This window comes from Lycorma delicatula, chromosome 7 (genome assembly GCF_047948215.1).
Source record: "Lycorma delicatula isolate Av1 chromosome 7, ASM4794821v1, whole genome shotgun sequence".
Classification (NCBI taxonomy): Eukaryota; Metazoa; Arthropoda; class Insecta; order Hemiptera; family Fulgoridae; genus Lycorma; species Lycorma delicatula.
Genome location: NC_134461.1, coordinates 14193903 through 14217081, shown reverse-complemented (window position 1 = coordinate 14217081; position 23179 = coordinate 14193903). Strand labels below are relative to the sequence as shown.

General features: G+C 32.4%; 1 long non-coding RNA gene across 1 annotated transcript in view; it reads left to right on the top strand.

Annotated features, from left to right (window-relative positions):
• Window positions 1-22670, top strand: part of LOC142327788 (uncharacterized) — a 68099-nt gene extending 45429 nt beyond the window's left edge. Inside the window, exons 5-7 of the long non-coding RNA XR_012757092.1 lie at window positions 15948-16177; window positions 20794-20844; window positions 21989-22670. This is a non-coding gene — a long non-coding RNA (uncharacterized LOC142327788). The remainder of the gene's footprint in view (window positions 1-15947; window positions 16178-20793; window positions 20845-21988) is intronic.
• Window positions 22671-23179: the final 509 nt, after the last annotated feature.

Genomic DNA, 23179 nt, shown 5'->3' with positions numbered 1-23179 from the left:
TATATATATTTGAATTTTTTCTTGATTTTAATTAAGAAATATTTCTTATCTCTTCTTAGCACCGGTGAAATATACCTCCCCCTTCCGACTTGCTGAAAGGAATTTTTTTTATTTAACCCGATTCTGTTAATTTTGAAAAAAACTGACGTTGGATTTGAAGATTTTATGCTTTTCGAAAATCGATAAAAGTTATAACGTATTATCTATTTTGCCATTTACCATTTTATAATATTCCATAACGTTTTTGAGATTAAAGATTCTTTGCGCAAGATCTGTTTTTCCTGAATTCACCCCGATATTCATCCGGTTGAGGTTCGAACCTCTAGTGAAAAAATTACTATCATCATACGTTATAAATTATTATTTTTATTATTACTTATTTTTTTAATTTTCCGGTAAATCTTTGCGTTAATATTCGAGTGATTTTTACGTTAAGTGTAAAGAACGGTTGTGTTTGTTTCTTTACAGCGTATTGATTTTTAATTATCAGTGCGAGTCAAAATGTACGGATAACTACAATTTTTTATTAATTATGTAAATCCATTTAACATTAAGTAAAATTCAGTTCTGTTATTTGGATTTTTTCTATTTGTTATTTTATTAAATCGGCTTAGGTTTCGATTCTGATATTAACGGGTCTTTATAATGCAAAATTAGTTTTACAATTATTCTAGAAATATTTAATGAAATCTTTGCGATAACATTTAAGAAGTCCGATGAAATAAATTTTTCTGTCTTCGTAATCTATTTAGAGTTCCTAAAGAATTTTAATTTAAAATATTATTGAAAATATTGATAACTAAAAACCAATTTAGTCGTGTTTAGCTTTCTTCGACTAAAATACAGGAGGAATATAAGCCGTAACTAATTATGATTTGAATCAACCTACCGACTACGAACACCTTATTTCTGCTACTATTAAAAAAGAAACTCGAGTAGTTTTTTGTTGAAAATCACAGTTATTTTAAAATAAAACATACACAAAGCATTTTACACAACACAACCCTAATAATAATAGTTTACTTAATTTACATTTTTATTAAAAACTTTAAGGGAAAAATTTGTTATAAGAGAAAAATATTATCGCAGTTTGTTAAGTTTAACTGTTCTTTGGACGACTTAATTTAGTTTAAAGTAATTTAGTATACGCGACACAACTTTAAAATCTTCTTTTTTTTAATCGTTGTTCTCCTGCTCCACTAGGCCGGCTCAACAGTCAAGTAGGGACGAGTTTATTTTTTTGATATCGTTCTTTAATATTTAATAGTTATACCGTAATTACGTATAACCTAATACTTGTCGTTTTATATTTAAATAAAATTTAAAGAAAATTGTTCGGGTCGTTTGATGTTGAAAAATAAATAAATGTTAAATATAGCTTGACATTTTGAAAGAAACTTTCTGGACTAAATATTTATAAAAAAATTCCTTCGGTGAAATAACTATTCGAAACGGCGACGTTCAACGTTTTCAATGCGCGCTTCAATAAATTGCAGCGAAGAATTTTGTATCTATTCGAACAAATTCTCCAGTAGCTTAAATATTTTTTTAAATTTCTATCGTATTCGACGTAACAGTTCGCTTACATCTATTACTTCTAACCGTAACACAGGTATATAAAAAGTACGGTAAACTATTTTTCCGTTCACGGAAGAGCTTATTTTTTATGTATTTAAGCCTTCGATGAACAAATACTTTTTTTAAAAAAAGCAGTAAGTCTTTTTATCTTGTCTGAGATCAAAAAAATTTCTATATTTCTTAATATATGAATCTATAACCGATTAAAAACGTAGTAAAATATGTTTTTGCTTAATTTGAAACTTAAACGATTATTACTGTAATTAATTCTGCCGTATTTTATTTATTTGAAACCGTATTCAAATATTATACGTTTAATATTATGAAAAGAGACCGTTTCAGACGACTTCATAAAATATAATTTAAATGGATTATTACTTTCTAAAGTATTAGAGATTAAAGGAATATAACTTTTGCGAGTTTTATTTATTTTTCGTGGAAAAATGTCGGATTAAAGGTGTATAGAATATTACAGTCGGTTCTTGAGATAAGAACCTGCAGAAAAAAAACAAATGAATCTGTCTAATTTTAATACAAATTTCTCGGTCGTTTTAATGCTCGAAAGTATGTATATTATATTATATTATAGGGCAGCTAAAATGTAATACGCCTGGAACGTAACGGGAAAAAAATCGGATGGGGCTGTGTCGGGGTTCACGGCCGTTGGTTTAACCTAAAACGTTACAGACTTTTGATGAAGTTCCTCGGATGGGAGAACCACCGTCGTATTTTTTTTTTTGAACAAAACTGAATTCTCCGATGGAAAATTTTAGTTCCTTCGTTGGACCAACTCTACAGTAAACTGGTCGGTATGTATGTCAACGAGTCGCTTTTAGTGTTTAAGATTGAAATAAAAACGAGACGTTGACTGCCTACTAAATCTAATTTTAACTTAAAACAGACACTGAGTGGTACGTGATATTTATTTCGACTAACATTCGACGACAATTTTTTTGAACGTCGGCCTGTGATATGAGAAGTAACAGTGATAAGGCATAATAAGCAGCGGTAGAGGTGCCCGCGCCGTCGGCGTCGTTCTCTGAGTGCGCCGTACCGGCTTTGCGACAATCCCGAAAAAGTCTCGCTCGCTCGGAATCTGACATTGTGGTATCACAATCTGCGCGTGTCCCATAACCTCCTCTTTCCAGCGACACGCGTAATTTATATTTCCGGCTGGCTTTTGAGCGGACTGGGGCCGACCGATTGAATTTTTATACTCTTTTACACGTTTACTTTAATCTTTTACTCGCAGATATTCTCCAAAATACATTTATCATTACTTAAATCGATCTATGTTGACAAAATCTAAACGAAAACACACGAATCGCCGCGCTATCACGTCTAAGTCGTGCGCTATACCGAATGGAAATGAGCAAGAGGGTCAGTTTTGGCGCATCTGCGCTGTGTACTCTTCCCGCCCATCCGTTTCCAAGCGACGCAACTTCAAAGTTTTATCGGCGAGTTGACCGTGTAAGTTATAAAATTACACCCCGTTTACGTCTCTAAGACTAATAGTTTGGAAGTTATTAAGGGAGGACGATATAGACCTTTTCGTTACGCTACAAATTTCTGTTCTGGTACCCGTTTGTTTCGGGGTGATACGTTTCCCGTCAAGAAATGTCGCACAAAGCGGCAAACCCTGCTATCTTTTAGCTTCATTTCAAAACTCGTTGAGGCACGCCATCTCGCCGACTGTCACTCGCCATTGTTACGGCATCGAGTACGCCTGCCGTCTAAAACAACGTGCAGTGATTCTTTAGTAACAGCAAAAATGGACGCTACTGAACGAAAAAGTCGATCAAAGTACTAAAGTAAACGGGCGATCAAATTTCGCGCATCAGAACCCGGATAAGCGAATGCTAAGGATGAACCTGCATCGTCGAACGATTTGTACGAGCGATAAGAAGCGCCAAAAGGATGCGTATGAATCGATTCGTCGAGTCGTTAAAAAAATTTTAAAAATCCTGAATGTCGTATTCGACAACCCACGAAGCCGATAATTCTGCAGCTCAACCGCAAAACGGCCGAACCCTTGTAAGATGAAATTTGAAATTATTCCATACCCTCCTACTCAGAGTTTGGAGCCGTGGCATTTTCACTTCTTTCCTAATTAAAGATTGATATCAGGGGTATTCATTTTACAACGAACGATGTACTGAAGGATCTGGCGAGGTCATCGATCGATGAAACGCAGCCAAGATCGATTCTTAATCGACGAAATATACGTATTCAACGTGGAACTTACTCGACCGCTGAATTTATTCTTCGTTATGAGAGATGTATAACTCTAAGCGACGACTGCTTAAAAAAATAAATGTAAGATTTTATTGAAAAACGTAAAATGTAAGCTAGTTTACCATATTTGTGCGTTTCAGGCCCCCTCGTATTATATTACATTCTTTATTAAATATATGTCGTAAATAATTATCGTTATTGTCGGGTATTTTTGTGTAGAGAATGAAAACAAACTGTTTTATACAAAGAAATTAATTTGTTTAAATCGATGCTGAACTGATTATTTTTGCATCCTAAGATGTGATTGCGCGCGCTTGTTGTTTACGGTCTGATTAGATTGATAAAAGACGCCGCTTTAATTTAAATTCAGTAGCCTCTTTAAAAAAAAAAAAAAACAAGGAAAAAACAGACTCGTTCGGTTTTTAGATTAAAAAGTATCATTTTCTGTTATTTAAAAAAGAAAATACGTTTTCTGTTTTATATATGAATATATATAATATTATCATTGTTATTATATTGATTCGTGTTATCAGATAAATATAATATTTTACGCTAACCAAAACTAGAGATGTATTATATAATTTCTATCTCGATTTTACGTAAACAGTAGGAAATTCTAATTGCTTTCGATGAATTAATAAAACTTCTTTGAAAAATATGGAATATTTTGATTTGTGTCAGAATAACTATTATTTACCGTTATTGTTTTTACTTCCTTGTACGAAGTAAAGGAAGTATTGCGATCGCGAAAAATTTCGGTTTTCAGATTCCAACGGAAATATCCATTTTGAGCATCCCTGAATCCATTTTGACTAGTTTTGGCGTGACGTCGTATCTACTTACGTATATATCTCGCATAATTAAAAAACGATTAGCCGTTGGATGTTGAAAGTTTGAATTTAGGACTATTGCAACATCTAATTATGTACTTCCTCTTTTGATTGTAATCGAGTGAACCAAAAGCGCCCAAAAAACCCAAAACGATTTGGATTATAGACTTTTATTTTCAGGACACTAATAAGTCCTGATCGAGACCTTTTCAACGATATATTATAAGCGGTACTTTGTTTCAGCTGTTCCAGAGTTATAGCCAAATAAAATGTTAATTAATGAAATATTTGGATCTTATAAGAAGGCATATCGGTTCGAATCAGACTTCATCTTTTTTTTAAATTTAAATATGTCGATTTATTAATAATTATTAACCTCACATCGTAAAACATTTATACCGTAAATAATAATAATAATAATAATTAAAAAAAATCAGAAATTATTAGTGAAATAAAATGTTATGTTCTTTTCATTTTAATAAAATGTGTATATGTAATTTAATAGGCGTACAAGTAAGTCGTGTGGTGTCCACATCAGATTTTTTGATATAATAATGAATATATTATTAATTTTTCATCGTTAAACATTACATAGGGAAAGGATAGATGTGGCACTTACGGATAAACAAACCAAACTGTTGTACCGTTTTAATGGCACCAGTGCCATTAAATATTATATTCTTATGTAGAAGTAATCTGACTAAGTTTGGTCAAAATCGGTCCAGTAGCTCTGGAGATATGATTTGGAGGGCGATAGCGAACACCCACAAATATCCAGAAAATTTCCATCCGATTTTTTGGGATCGTTAGGAGTGAAAACGTCAAGATCCGGTGAAAACCGCATATATCAATTTGAATCGTTTACAATACTTTCCCTTCTACAGCTACAGCGCTAGATGGGAAAATAAATATACAAATATTTAAAGAAGATCGGGTTTAATTTTTTTTTTTTAAGCACTTTTAAACCTATTTTAAAGAGAACCTACTGGTAAATATTTCAAGTAACTATATAATATAATATGTAATATTTCAAGAAAGTAACTGAGATCGGTAAAATCGATTCAAGAATTAATTTTTTTTAGTATCGTACAATATATTTTTTAAAAACGATAAAATATATTAATAAAAAATACGTAATTAATAAAAAAAGAACAAATAAATCTAAAAAGAAAAATAAATTATCTTTAAAAAGAAAATCCTTTTTTTACCTTAAAAATTTACGAACGACCAGTAAAACATAATTTAAAGGGCTAGTAACAAGTAACAGATAAGAAAATAGAAGGAAAATGTAGGAGGTGATTTTTTGTTCTTACAATACTTAATGATTTACGTCGAGATTAAAAATTTAAATCGAAAAGATATACGAGTAAATATATTCCATTAGTGGATTAAAGAAAAAAATATTCCCGGACGTAATTTTTTTTTGGGTGATTGATTAATTATTTATCGTATGAACTCGAAGCTTGAGGATGGGAATAAAAAACAAAAACTTTATAGCGTGTGAAAAATTCCATGCCTGACCGGGATTCAAACCCCGGGACTATCATATGAAAGACCGAGACGCTACCGCTTCACCGTAGAGATCGGTGAATTCATTTATCTATTTGCGTAATCACTGATGTAGTGATAAATTATAGTTGTGAAATCTCAATTCTTTTACTTTTTGTCCGGTTGAAATAGGTTTGTTCATATTAAATCCGATATAAACAGTAGAATAGATAACGATCTGGACGATAGGTTTAAACTAAATCACCGGTAAATAAAGGCGCTGAAGCAAAATCGCTTTAGCTTTAATTCTATAAGAAAGATAAAGATAACGGTAAGATAGAATTAATTCTAGCGATTATTTAAGACTTAAAGTTAATTAAATGTATTTTTGTTAAAAACAAAAAAAAATCCCTCGATCCTTGTTTAAGAAAATCACGTATAATAACGTTTTATATTTTACAGCCGATATCGAGAAAAAAGTAAAATAAAAGTAGATATTTTTTCTAAATTTTATTTTCATTACCGTATACGCGTATTTTATTTCTCATATATTAAATCAGGTAACCGACAAAAAACACGTTCTCTTTTTAACTTTATAGTTCGTTCTGAAACTTAGCGATTTCGATAAATTTACTAATAACAGATTTCTTAAATTTCATTGAAATAATCGATAAAAATATCATTCAGATGCGGTCCAGAAGTTCCAACAGAACATTAGTAGTAGTACCTTCTTACATACGCATACAGAGCGAGCAACTTAAACCGAACCGCTATAAAATAAACGGTTGCGATATGTAAATTATATAAATTAAAAAATAAATTTTGTATTTTTTTAAATTTTGTTATGAAAGAGCGGTCATCAACAGCTACAGACGTTAGCCCGGAGGATATTAGTAGTGTATGAAAAGATGCCGTGCCTGACCGGGATTTGAACCCGGGACCGCGCACGAAATGCCGCTACGACGCTACGGAGGTCGGCAAATTTCGTATTTATATCGGTCAAAATTTATATATTCATCGTATTTTTACAAAAGATGTTGTAACTGATCCGCACAGCGACGCGCTTTTGCGCTCGAATGTTCGTATTGAGAATCAAAATATTTTTGTCAACGCCGTCTATTTCTTGTCGAAGTTCGTCATCGCTTCATCCGTACTGTGGAAATTTAATTCGTAAACTTTTACTCTTCAAATATCCTCCCAGATAAAACGCAACTAGACAAATTTGAGAACAGCGGAGACCACACCCTCTGCTAATAGTTAGATTTGTCTATTCTCTTAAGTAGTCGAACGGTGGTTAACGCGATACGATTTCTAATTTAAATCGTGAAAAATCTTACGGTAAGATCTTCTGTATGTTATACCGATGTTTACGAATGAATCGACACCGCATACGCGACACTAAAATTACTTTATTTAGCCGTAAACAGATACACGTACAACACGGTCGAACGCCTAGAATGCACCGACCGACTAGCGCGAGTCTCCACCACACACACACACTCCCACCACTGTCACTCTAACAAACGCACGCACATGCACCTCACACAAATCACACAGCCTAACGACCGCTTTTTTATAGTAATAACTGGAGTATAGATTTTTTCAACCCGGCAGAAATTCTTCTCCGAATGTCGGCCGCGGTTCCTCTGGAGCCTTAACGAAAGGTCATATATCGTTTTACGAGTTAAACCCGTTCCCTTTTTACGATATTTTTAACCGAATCGTGTTTACTCTTCGCCGGGATGCTGGCGATAGGAAAATTTTCCGCGAATATTTGACAAATTTCTCAAAAGGATCAAGAACGTAAATAAGTTTCCGCTACGACGATCCTTTTCTTGATGGGATAAGAGATTTTAAGGGGGAAGTCTACCCTTGACACGGTAAAAAAAATTTATAAAGTTTTTTTTTTAGTGATTTTTATTCTACGGAATGCGCTCTTTTTAACCGTAATTTTTTTTTCCGTCGATCACAAAAAATAAAATAAAATAATTTATAAACCTGTTTTTACGCGATTTTTGTATTTTCTCCGTAAATGTTGTAAATTCAATAGCTTGTATCTCACGAATGAAAAACGATAGAAATATGATTATTATACCGTTTCATACCTCGTTTTTTATTCAATTTAGTTCGTATTTCGTTTTATAGGTTACACCGCTTTCAAGTTCATAGAACATTGCTAAAATCATGCGATATAATCGGCAGGTGCTATAGTATAATGCGATCTTTAATCTCTGTTTTCCGAAAACTAATTTCTCTGTTTCGTTAAAACTAAAAACAATCAAACTTTAATTGTAAATGAGATAATTGCATTTTTTTTTACAACGTACAGAAAATATTAGTGTAGATGTATGTGTATGCGTGCGATAACCCTCTTGTATATATAATTATGAGAGGGGGTTGAAATTAAAAAGGGGATGATTTTTTGTTTATAAAATTCTACGAGATGTATTTTTTTGCGTATACACAAGACATTAGACGCTTATTTTCTTTTTATTTTGGTGTTTTTTCTAAGTTTTTATCTTTAGTAACAAATGAGATAAATTTGTTGTTACCGAGAACCGTTAGGGGTTGGGTTTTCACCCCAACCCCTACTTTAGGGATTGCAATGAATGTAATTATCTGAAAAGTACTGTTCACTGTAAGCTAAATAAACTGACCGAGTATAAGCTTCCTATTCCCGGTTCTAAAACATAAAATATTTTGAGTAGTCTCCCCCCTTAAAAAACATAACAGCAAAGAACAAAACTATACCGCTCTGAGCACGAACGGTTTAATTGTCGAGAATAGACGAAAATAATTACATACACGACAAATAGCGGTATTAGTATAGTTAAAGACGACAGTCGAATAACTGCAGTTTGAACAAGCTCGGTTCGGTTTTATGTTACTAGCTTAGAAGGATATTTATTGTAACACATGCTATCTCTCTCTTTACACCTTCTATCTGTCTTTCTGTTTTATCCGATTATTCTCTGATTATATGACCTAGCCGAATCGTCTTTTCTGTTCTTAATTGTTCCGATTAAGCTTGAATTCCCGCCCGTTCTCTTCATTTATTTTTTCGATTCTTTACTTTGTTCTTATTTAATCTTCTCCGATCTCCTCCGCGATCCTATTTCAAATTCGCATCCGTTTCTTTCCCCTTTAGTTTTTAATCGTTCTATGTTTGCCGTCCGTATGGACGTTAATTACTTTTTGTACGATAAACACTTAAAAAATATTTTCTTTAAGTGTAATTATATCTTATTATAACGAGGATGGCGCGGATGAAGTCCTACGCAAGCGCTATCGCGTGAAAATAAAAAAGAACAAAACGGAAGTAATAAAATGCGGTAGAAATAACGTAGATGGACCGCTAAATATAAAACCGGTACGGAGGTAGAAGAATTTTGTTACTCGGGAAGTAGAATTACTAAATACGGACGAAGCAGGAGCGATATAAAATGTCGAATAACACAGGCGAAACGAGCTTTTAGTCAAAAGTATAATTTTCTTACATCAGAAATCGATTTAAACATCAGGAAAATATTTTTGAAAGTATATGTCGGAGGGTGGCTTTATATGGAAGTAAAACTTGGACGATCGAAGTACCCGAGAAGAAAAGATTAGACGTTTTTGAAATACGGTGCTATTTTATTTATTTATTTTTTTTTGTAGATATGAGGAATCCATTTTACAGACGTCGAAGCAGTGTCGGGGTCGCTAACAGGTCCCGCTAGGTTTTAGGAAGAGCGTATACCGACTAAACCTCCATCCCTTTAGGGCATAGGAAGAGCGTATACCTGCGCACTACCGACTAAATTTCCATCCTGGCTATCCACCCTCCCTGGCATATCTAATAACGCTTTCCATCAGGTAGGAGGAGATCGTCCACACACACAGTCGTACGTCATGTCGTACTACAAATACAGATCTTAAGTTAACACCGTAAAGATTCTTACATGAGATCGTTAAATAATCGGTATAAAACGCAATACAAACGTAAAGCGATTCAAATTATACACGATACATCTACAAATACAGCTAACGGTGTGCAACAAACAACGTAAGGTTTTTTTTTTACGTAATATCTAAAACTAAACGTCATATTATCATTCAGAATAGGATACATACGTGTTACGTAAACCTAAAACTAAACATTATATACGTACTAGAAGATAAAAACAAATATAAGAGTACGTCACACCACAAGCGCAACCCGCAGAAGGTGTACACAGCTGTTACTAGTTTCACAGATGCACTACATACCTAAAATACCAAGCCACCTAGGCTGTCATCCAACATTTGTGCGAAGTGCCCGCTGCTTCTTCCGTTGTGAACATATCCTTTATGTAAAACATCTAATAGATCTTTTCTCTCACGATCGTATCTTACGCGCTTAAAAAAAACACACGGTACGCGGTTTCCTCCTCGCGGTAGACAGGGTGTTTATCGGAACGGTCCAGGCAGAACCTGAACAGGTAGGATCTAAACCCCCGTGGCCCGTCAGGAACTGCGTCAAGTAATAATCCAGGGAGCCGTGGCGTCTGCCGCTCCAGCGCTTGACATCACCAAGCATCCGATGTGTCCACCGTCCCATCAGTGTTTGACGAGCGGTCGCACCTGATCGGGGTCTTAATTTTAAGAATACGAGTATCCTGCATAAGATCTTGTGCGAAGCGATTATGCCATCTGCTCGGAGGATAAGCTAAAATTTAAAAAATATCAGAATATATTATTAAGAACTCGACGTCATATTATTAACGGTAACTGGAGGTTATCGTACTATTCCACGGAAGGCAATCTTGGTGATTTGAGGCGTGAAACCGATAGATTTAATCGCTTCAGAAAATCAGAAGCGTTATGTCGCTAAGAGGTCGGGTGAATCGACTTCAGAAAAAAATCCGCGAGATAGAACTGCACGGCAGTGATTTACGGCCGGCCAGATCGGATGGGGCAACGGGTAAGCGTTATACGCATTATCTCTTCCCAGACGATGTCGGTTTGCGGGGCGCTCCTTGGGTCCACCCTACCGAGTACGGGACGCAATTTCATTCTGGTCATGGCGTCTTCAAAGACAGACTCCAGCGATTTGGCCTGGTGGATTCAGATGCGTGTCCAGATTGCGGGCGACTACGTGACTCATATCATATAATTTACGAATGCGCAAAATACGATCTTTCGTACGGAGATTATTTATCGGCTCGGAATTATCGCGTCGACATTAGATCTCCGTGAGAAGTGGAAAAACCGGGCCGAACGGGGTCATCGTTAAAAATCTCATCGGATACCTGGCAAGTGAACGAATCTGCGAGGGAATTTAGGGTTCCTCCTGGTCTCTCCTGTGTTTTCGTTTTGTTCTTGCGTTTTAAGGATCGATTTTTTTGTAGCGTTGTATTTATTTTTATTTCTTGTTTTGTGTGTCGCTGCGGTCGCGTATTGAACTCAACTTCTAACCTATCGGTTAGCCGGTCGCGTTTTTAATTTCGGTCCTTCATGTCACTCGGTCTCGGTAAAGACTCGACGTAGATGTATTTTGTCTTAAAGAGTTCGTTTCCTAGTAGTACACCGATGGAAATATCACGTGCGGTATTCGCATCGGTGGAATCCTGACCGAGGCGAGAACAAGGCTGAGAGATGCCTTTTGCCGAGATTTTGAAGATGACCTCCGGTAAAGCCCGTACGGGCTAGGTACGGAGGGTGCGGCATGATAAAACTGCCACATGGAGGGTGTCTTCCCCGTACGGGGTCAGAATAAAGTATTTATTCAAATAATTTGTTTTATTTTGTACCGAAGAAATTATAATACGATTAAATGTATTTTTAATAAAAATAATTTTAACAGAGGGAAATCAATAATTTGATTTTGCGTAATGTTATTCGCCAGATATATTTGTTTTTCTAATGCGCCGTCTGAAACGGGTTCATATTTTTATCGATTTCAATAAGCTTACGGCTATAATATGATAAATCATTCGGGAAAACGATATAAGTTTTGGTACAGTCTCTATTACCGTAATGTTGTCTGCAAACCCCTCATCGCCGTTTTCGTGTTTTGGCCTAAAATAACGAATTTTTTTCGATTGTACTTCACGTTTTTGTATATTGTGGAGATTTTTTAATATAATCGCTACATTTTGCGACTTCGGATTTCTGTTTTATAAATTGTAAACATTAAAATCTGGACCTGCGAATACGAGGCCGACTAACCTATTTCGTTTCTTTAAAAGTAATTTTTCAAATTTCTCCATTCGCTGTTTATTTTAGATCTGTTCTTTTGTTACAAGGGTTTTTTCTCCGGATACCAATACGTTCCTATTCGATTATATTTTACGTACGAACGGCGTATCCGATTTTTAGTTCCCGTTAAGACTGCGTTTTAGGCTTGAGCGGTGATGTACGCGAGCACTTCGTGGAAGAATAGACCGATCATCAATCTGCAACATACAGAGTGTCCCTGGGGCGCTGTTTCGGGAGGTGTAATGAGGTGCTCTTTAATATCTCTGCAAAACGTCTCCTGTAGCACCGCATTTCAAAAGCTTCTAATCTTTTCTTCTCAGATACTCCGATCGTCCAAGTTTCACTTCCATATAAAGCGACACTCCAAACATATACTTTCAAAAATCTTTTCCTGACGTTTAAATTAATTTTTGATGAAAACAAATTATATTTCTGATTGAAGGTTAGTTTCGCTTGTGCTATTCAGCATTTTATATCGCTCCTGCTTCGTCCATCTTCAGTAATTCTACTTCCCAAATAACAAAATTCTTCTACCTAGATAATCTTTTCTCCTCCTATTTTCACATTCAGTGGTCCATCTTTGTTATTTCTACTACATTTCATTACTTTCGTTTTCTTATGGTTTATTTTCATGTATTTCATGCGTAGGACTTCATCCGTGCCGTTCATTGTTTCTTCTAAATCCTTTTTACTCTCGGCTAGAATTACTATATCATCAGCAAATCGTAGCATCTTTATCTTTTCACCTTGTACTGTTACTCAAGTTGTTGTTCAAGTTTTGTCTTTATTAGGGTTTATGTTTTCTAAATTTTTGCTTTTATTTATTTATTTTTTGGAATTTTATATTGACTGATGATGCAGCATCCTGTGACAATTCGACTTTTAGTATTAGTTTTTTAGGTTTCTGTTACTGTATTTGGTGGTTATTTTATATATATATATATTGCTCCTGAACTTGCTCTGGCTTTGGGTGAGCAAAATATTTAATTAGTGGATACTGTCAAAAAGCACAGGCATGGTATTCGAAAAGATATATTGCAAAAAATGAAATTAATGCAGGTATGATAAAGAGGGTAAAATTATGTTGAAGCGGCAAGAAAATAGATTGCGTAGAAATAGTACAGAAAGAAAGAAAGCAATGTTCCAAATGTTGTCGACGATCATATTTTTTATGGACAGAGTTGATCAGCCGGATTAAATGCTGAGCGCATACCTGTTCAAAAGAAAAAGACAAAAAGGGCGATATAAAAGCAGTTTTGCCGACTTTTAAATATACTATATTCAACGCTCATGTTTTTCATAAGAGAAGCGGTGGCAAGTACAATGCTCTTTAATTCAGAAAGCAAATTGTTGAATTTAAAGTCATTCCCAAAAAAAGGTAGGCCCTCTGTAGAAGATGATCCTCCAGATCGTTATATGTAACGATATTTCCAGTGGCATACCAGAAACAGAAAAACCTACACAAAACAAGATGTTTGTATAACACATAGAGGAAAGGAATCGCGCAATATTATCTATATGAATGTGATGTTGGTGTGCTGTCCCTTCTTTTAGAAATTTCCACACTGAGAAATTCAAAAATATTTCCTAAAAAATTTTCACGTGTCAAAAACGTTAAAATTCATATATAAAAAATTATTATTTATAGCCGGTTTTAAATTAAAATATAGTAACATCTCTGTGAATCGGCAAATAGGAATGTATGTTGTTATTGTGTGATCTTGATCTGATCACCTAAATTCATAAGTATGTATAAACTATTTTCATAAAAAATAATCTGTTAGCGATTTTTAGGGTAAAGCGTTTATTTGTATATAAAAACAGAAATTAAAGTTATTAAAAAAATTTATAATAATATTTAATTCATTATAATCAAAATGACACTTCCTTTACAGGCCCAACTTTACCAGCTGCTGTGTTTTACTTGTCTGATAATTACTGCTTTTAATACTAAGACTTTCTAATTAAATCTTAAATGAACTAAACAGTTCTTTACAATAAGCAAAATAGTACTTGAGTTTACCCTGATATAAAGATTGTTTTCCCTAGTGCCTCAGAAAGGTTTCCCATCTCTCCTGTGGTTTATAAATAACTTTCCAGATACCTGCATTGATGTCAGGCCCCTACTCAAAAGCTTTCAGGACTCCCATGCACCGACATACCATGGGCACCTTAGCTACAAGCTTGCCATCGTGGGGAGAGCATGTGTATGATGGAAGGGTCTCCGTTATACCTGCAATAACATTGACTCTGGCCGCCACATCACCAGCTCTAAATTTAGAATAAGTCCATTTCCAAATAATTTTCATTGTACATGATCTGGAGGTGGCTGAAAAAATCCAATCCAAAATAGTTACTTATTGTCCAATCCAAAATTATCACATTTCCGAGGAAAATACTGAAAGCCCTGTTAGGGCTTTCTACATGAGTTGTTCTTATGCACAGCTATTGCCGCCCTGGACATGGAACGTAAGTGTATGCTTTGGGCGTAGGGATTATCTACCTGAAGACATTATTATTGCCTATTATTACCATTATTATTTTGTATTTGTACTAGTATTCTAATTTGTAAATGTGAAAGTTTGTGGTGGGTACTGTCAGTTTGCAAGAGAAACTCACAAGGAAGGTTTTTTAAGTCATTGGTAGATTCTGTCTTTTGTAAGTTCTTTCTATCTTTCAGCTATAGTAAAGTCTGAATACTTTTGTTATTTATCAGTATTGTTCTCATGAGTATAATGAACAGAATCGTGATCAGACTCGAGGTAATTAATTTAGAGCCATAATAAATTTTAAAATAAAATTAATTTCTTATTGGTAGGAAAATTTTATTTGGAGTTAAATTGCTCCAAACAGTCAATAAGTTATTATTGGTCGACTTATATCTGAGCAAATATAGTAATTCACAATTCTATAGACATTAATGAAAATGATTTGAGTTACATGTTGGTTGGGATCTAATTAGTATTGCTTAAAACTTCATTAACAAAGTGAAATTGTTTCAGCAAAAGAAAAACAATGCCCTTTCTTGTAAGCAGAAGTGCTGTATTGAATTACACAAAAAATATTCTGTTTTTGATTCGATAGAGGTGGATGTTATTTTTTATTAAGAATAAATTGCTAATAATTTTAGCAAAAACTGCACGTTAATGAATAATTCAAGGATAAATTAACATTTTAAATTTGATAAACATCATTCTACATGATATTACAACATTAACTGATGTTGTTTAATATTGATGGCATATTTCTTTGTGTTAATTATCTTCTAATTCTTGTAGTTGTTTTATGTAATTAAGTACGAAAATGTATATAAAAATACCCGGTGCAATTCTATTTTTTATTAGCAAATAAATAAACTTTCATTTTATTTCACTAAAAAGACAGGATTATCTATTTTGTGAAAAATTATTTAAAATAATGTGCATTTTATTTTTTAATTTACACCTCACTTTATAGTAAATTCTTCTTTTTTTTTTTTAATTTTTTTTTAAAGAATTAACGATAGACCACCAAATGTATTTGGTGGATACTAATTATTACAAGCAGTAAAATAAATTAAAAAATAACATTTCTAATTAAAATTTTCATTACTTTAAGGAAAATCTGGCAAACACTATGACGGTGGAGGTTATATCGCATTGCTGAGTAATACTGAAGAAGAATCAATCTTGAAAATAAACTAACTGAGATCTGAAAGTTGGTTAGATGAATTAACAAGAGTAGTTTTTTTCGAGTTTGTTCTGTATTATGTTAACACAAATACATTTTCTGCAGTTGTTTTTATGGCTGAGAATTTTGCAACGGGGACATATATTACAAAAATTGAGGTAAGTCTAAAAATAAGTCTAAATATAATAGTACAGCAAACTTTGTATACTATGTGTACCCACCTCATTTGCCATATTTCCTTTCTCAATGTAATGCCGTTATTATTGTTTTCTTTTCAAATTTAATCAACAAAAAATAAATTTCAGTAAGCTAAAACAAAGTTTATTGTATTAACTTTTAAATATATTTTATTTTCTTGTATTTTTTACCATGTATTTTTTCATGTATTATTTACCAGGTCATATACTTCATACAGTTAAATTTATTAACTATGATTATTTTCACTTGAGTAAAAGTAAATATTCACTTAAATAAAAAGTTAATTGTAGGGTTTTGATTCAAATATCTCAAAAGTATGTATTTTAATGTAATTCAGATATTATTAAAAATATTTAAATACTCTTATTTTACTTTCTCCATTTCCTACAATTTGGTTTTCATTTTACTCTGTATTGAGTTGTGTCATGTAATATTTAAATTAACTAGTTTTGCAATAATCTCAGTTTTAATTACTCCCATTTAATGGTATTTTTTATGCTACTCTTTTGTGATAGATCTAATTATCAATGATCTAATAATAAACAACTAACATCTATTAATAAATATTTAAAGGATCTAATAAATATTTTGTTTTATTTTAGTTTATTTTTTCCTCCTTTTTACATAACATATATTTTAACATGTTATGTTACATAACATATGTTTTTATTTCATAACGGGTAACAAGAGAACAATATTAAAAATTAAAAAACACAACTGCCAAAAAAAAAAACATTGCTGGTTTGGTTCCATCTTGATTTTTTATTATACAAGCAAATGCCTTTTTTGAATTTTAAAAATTGGATATTTATGTGCAGAGATTTTATAAGAGTATAAGAGTACCCTATTGCACCTCCTAAATCAGGCACCTCAGGAGTACCCCATTTATTATCAGTTGTTGATGGTGATGATTGTTGAATGGTCTAGCCTCACCTGAGGTGTTCGCATCACCTCATCACTCTAACCTCATATGCAGTCCCACTATTAAACTGAAAAAATAAAAATTTATGTTAAACAGGAATTTTAGTAATATTATTTTATTTTATTTAATGTAAAGTTAATTGTATTATTTTTGTAATATTATTCATTACATTGATTCTATTCATTCAGTTCATACTCAGCTCACAGTAGAGGCTCACAGTTCATTGATTTAATTCATTAAATTTTGGACTTCAGCTGGCGAATTTCCATTATATATATAGAGAGAGAGATAGAGAGGGAGAGAGAGAGAGAGAGAGCCTATGACACTTCCAGAGTAACGTAAGGATTTGTAAGGACGTGGGGTCATACATCTAAATTGGTTTAGCCACTGAGCTGCTACAGTGGAACAACATGCTTACATAAATATACATACAAACATACACCCTAAATACATTACACTCCTTTTTGAGCAGTCTTGTAAAAAAAGGATGAGTTCAATATTATTTGCTTCTTAAAAAGAGGAAATTTTGTAGCCTAAATGATCTAGTTAGTTTAATGAAGAATGGTACATTTATAAATAAATAAGTGGAAACTAAAAAAAAATTACTATAACTATTTTACTTTTATTTTATTGTTCGTATTTTACTTGTTTGCTCTTCAGCTCCAGATTTGCCTTGGTCTCCTCTACATTCAATAACCTTTTTCTCCATTCTCTTTAAACATTTCCATTGATCCATTAATCCTGTCCTACAAAGTCTAATGGTATTTAATAATGATTATATAATTGTTCTTTTACAGGATGTTATTAACACTACAACCACTTCCAATCTGGGGGATCTTTTTTTATCTAATGAAATCATAAAAATGCAATACACTGATTTATTTTACCAATTCATGATTTTGTAGTTCATGTATATCATTATTATAAAAAATAATCACCCAAGAATTATACCCTGAGGAACACCAGTATTCATATCTTGTAGTTTGCAATTAAAAAGAAAGAAAGAAAGCAATTGTAGGAAATTAGCTTTTGATTCAAATGTACACTCATAGATCCTCAGTTAGGTTATTAAAGACTGAGAAGACAAGCATAAAAAAATACTATGAAATGAGGAGGAGTAAAAATACAAAAAAATTTCTGGTTTTTCAATTTTGCCTTCCCTTAGCTGAAAAGTCCCCTCTTTAAGGTGTTGAAAATTTATATTTTCACCATCTTCCATCCTGCTATATAATGACAGTACACATCCCAACCCCCTAGGGGGAAGGACAACCCACCTTGTGACATTACTGGTTATGACATCACTCCCTCCATTCTGACCCTGAGAGGCTTTACTGGAAGTTGTCTTTAGACCCTCTAACTGATTTCATCTCACAATCGTCAACCAGGCCTCGGTTGGGATGCCACCAACAGGGTCAGGAGGGTCTGCCTCGGCAGACATTTGCCTCATTTTGCATCATTAAAATACAAATCAAATTTTGCTTTCATGTAGGCCTCAAACAGACATCTTCACATCCAACCTAACATGATTCTGTCAAACTAACCGAAACCACGGAAGAATGACAGTACACAGGCACTGCTCACATAATCTAGTCAACCACTCATGAAAGTAGGACTTTCTTTACATTACAGTCAAGGACTGTTAATCATATTTCTTGCTGAGGAGATTTCTTTAATTTCTCATCTTTCTCAAGTAAATCTTTACAGTGCTAGTGACACCAATTTATTTGTAGATTAGCTTTCATTGTTTTTATACATGTTATTAACAACTCCCATTTGCTTTCATGATTTATGTTTTTAAGACCATGTGGACACAGTGTTGTGAGGGCCAGATAGTATTTTTGGTCATATTACATGACTTAGATGAATGAAATATAAGCTTCTAATTGAAGTAACTTTAACATTTGTTACAATAAACATTTTCATACAGAATGGAGATTTGGCGAATGTTTGGAGATTTAATTTTGGCAATAATTCTGCTCTCATTGTTGAGAACCTTGTTCATTATTACTGGAATTCAGTAGCTGTTCAAATGTATGCCAATGTAAATCCTGCCTGTCATATTTATTAAAAATATAACTGCAGTGGTAGATACTCATTGTTAAGTGTAATAATTCTACTAAATGAAACTTTCTGTTATGTCTTCACTGTGTCTTTTGGAATTGTAAGCATTATGTTGACATCATATTTCACTCATTTAAAAAAGAAAAATTATTAAAGTTGCTGCCGACTTTTGCAACAAATTACAAATAAAGGTTTAAAATCATTGGTTTAGTTGAGGCGTTTAGTTTGCATGATGGATAAATTTCATAAAGAGATTTAAATTTAACAAGAATTGTTGGGTAAAGGAGGCAAAGGCCTGGTAGTTAGTATGCTTATGAGTGTCTTATAGATCACATGTTTCTGGTTCAATTCTCTGTAAGTTTATATTTTGTTATCCTTCTTTGTAAAAAGCCAATGAAGTCGTAATACTACTTAACTACTTACTATGTATTAAACTGTAACCTAAAAAATCCAAACAAGTCAATCATACCATAAAGAAACCAGCTGATTAAGAATGGTACACAAAAGTGGTTTTTTAATTTAAAAGTTAACTTTTCATACTTTCTCTTATGAAATGGTGGATCTTCTGTTGAACACTATAAAAACTTTGATAGCACTGATAAAATTGAAGCACTTTTGCTTACCCTGATACTCTAGACCTCTAACCATCTCATTACCCAACTACATTTTGAACTTTATATTCAAAGTACATTCTACCTGCAAAAACAAGTAAAAACGCATCAGGGTATTATTAACAAGGGTTCAGGACTTCAACTAGAATAATAGTTGAGATGAGTATAATTTCAGTTATGTCAATTAGGTTAAATTAGGTGAAATTTCAGTTATGTTAATTTTTATTAATGCTACCACATAAATAAAAATCTGGAGGGTATCAAGATTTATAAAAGAATTTGTAAATCTTGTTTGTAACATGCCAAATCATAGGAATTATCCTCTCTATAAAAAAAAATATGCCAACAAGTTTGTCTATTTTTCATCTATTATTCATCAAATTTTTGCTTGTATGAGTCTTAATAAAAAAATTTGGGAGAGCACTCTTTCGTCCTAAACAAAGGATTTCATATTATAAAATAAAAATTTTTCATATTTTAAATAATGTTTTTAAGGCTCAGTCTCCTATTCTGTAGAAAAATTTTAAGTAGAAATGTTTATAAAATCAAAAGATTATTTTTCCATTCCTGCTGTGATAAAAATTAAGAATTTTCTTTAACATATATATCTTATAATCTTTTCTATTTACTTCTTTTATGAGTAGGTGCTGATAATATAAAATTTCCACCAGGTGAAGTTGCTACATAAAAAAAAACTTGTTTGCTACAGCATTTCTCAGTCTTTGATCAAGAAGATTCAACGTTACAAACCCCAGTTACAGTTTGTATGTTTCATATTCTGTAGAATTTTAATACCATTTTCCCACTTATGTTAGTGACTTAATCATAAAAGGGATTAAAAAAAAACTGCATATTATCATTGAAAATTGAATTAAATTAAGTATTTAAGTATTTATAGTTGTCAAATGAAAGTAATTGCTTGTTCTTGTGATTGAATGTCTCAGATTTCTGCAGTAATGGATTTGTGTTTTTTATGTTACAGATACGTTCATTAATCTTTCATCTGTACAATATGAGTCTCTGGGATGCATCTGTATGTTTTCTGATAATCATATTATTAATTATATTTATTGCATGTACCATGATTTATTACAATTATATGGGTTAAAGAACTTTTTCCGAAGAATTTCAAATGTACTAAGTTTAATAGCATGTTTTATAGGTTCTGCTGCTGTATTATTAACTCTTATTCATTTGAAATTTGATATCTTTATGAATGAGGCATTAAAAAAATATTTATCTGCTCCCATATTTTTAAATCTATAAACAAATGGTTCGTGAATACTTTGTGACAGTACTTATCGCTCTGTTTACATCGACTATTTTTATCAGATTAAAATTTTTTTGGTTTCTTTCTCCTACATTTGATTTATTAAATCAAACAGTTCACTATATTATCAGAGTTATTTTTTAGTTATCTTTTTCTGTTTTTGTGTAATTCTTCATCATTATATACCCAATTTGATACAGAATCCCGCATTTCAATCCTATTCTTCAGCATTAACAAATAACTATAGTTTACAACAACTCACTAAAAATCTTTTGTGTCCTGAAAATATTATTTTGCAAGTTGCATTGTGTATTATTGCTGCTGTAAGTTTTTTTTTAACTCGCTTATTAGTTATGTTTTACTATACCATTGCAAGGTATAATCGCACCACTAATCTTTTTCATGTTTACCTTTTAGTAAATAAAAGGTCTTTAGCAGGTGTCATTTTTGATAAGTATAAAAAGTCAATGATGTTTGACCGAGATGATTTAGATGGCCCAGCCGACCTTAGCGAACATGGTAGCCCTACTGATCATGGTGGTCCAAGTTTTAGGAAAGGAGGTGTTTCAACTAATTTAGATGAACAAAGAATTAGAAACATGAAGATGATTGCGATTAAAGTTTTGCTTGATACAAAAAGCTAATTGATTTTCTTTAACTATTGAATTTTAATTAGTAAATTTAAATCTATTATTCGTTGTTATATTAAAATATCATTTTTTAGAAAATTTATTGAATAGCTTTAATAAATTAATCTATTATTATTTTTTAAATATTTGAAACATATCTGGATAAGAAAATTTATACATATTATCATAATTATAGATTTATACAAGATGTAAAAATACTATAACAAAAGTGTTGAAATATAAAAAGGAAATTTACAACAAAAATTTTGTTTATTTAGGTAGATGGCGGGGGAAGGAGGATTGACACAAACCATTCCTTAATGTAGTTCCATTTTATGGTAACGGACATTTCCTGCACTTGGAAGATTTTTGATATTAAAAGAGAAGACTTTTGATAATATATTGCTCCATCCTTAAAGTAGTATCAATGACTTCATTCAAACTGAATTTCTCCCCGCCTCCTAGAAATTACAATTTTGTCAAACATATAGACCAACAGAAAAAAATGTGATCTATTATAATAGAATACAGGGCTAGTAAATCCCACTTCAGCTGTTATAGTATTTCTTCAGTTTGAAGGCAAACATTTTCTAGAAGGAAACAAATAGAAGATCCTTTTGTGGTTGAGTCTTCTTCTTTTATTCTAAATCCTAAAGGAAAATATATCCTTTGTCTTCAGAAAAAAAGTGAATTCTGATGAACATTAAGATTTGTTTTTTACTTGTATTAAGCGTTTATTTACAGGGTTATCATATACCTACAAGTAAATATATTAATATTTGTTAACCTGTTGTAATTTCATATATTTCTAAAATCATGTCATAATACAGGGCAGTGATTCTTTTGTTTTGTTAGAAGTTGACATAGAGTTTCCCATATAAATTTAAATGGAAGGTCATCATTATTTTTAATAGATAAAAATTGTAGTTTTTGTATTTCTTATGAATAAAAGTTTTATCAGTATCCACAGTTTCCTTGTTATGATTATAGTGTGAATTTAAATTAAATTTTTAATTTATTGTGTGAATTTAATTTATCACAGATAATAATCTGACCAATCTTTTTGTGCCAAAATAGGGAAGGTGCTCAACTACCACTTACTTTGTTAAATTTGAAAAAATCTTACTAATAATTCTACACTTCTTATATTATACTGCAATAATAATTAACAGATACTAAGTGTTTCAACTTCAGTCTGTCATTGACTCAGATTCTTAGTCAAAAAGTATTTGATACATTTTCACTTTCCTCCTAAGAGTCTGAAACTTGTACCATTCATTTACTTCAAACTGATTTTTACAGTAATCTAGATTAATAGAATAACATTAAACAACATTAATAACATCAAACATTTAATTATACTTTTCTGAACGACAATTATGATATGTACTTTTATGTTCAGTCATGTCGATTACAACTTGGAAGGAAAGAAAAGAAAGTGTAGCCAACAATACTGATGGCAAGTTATA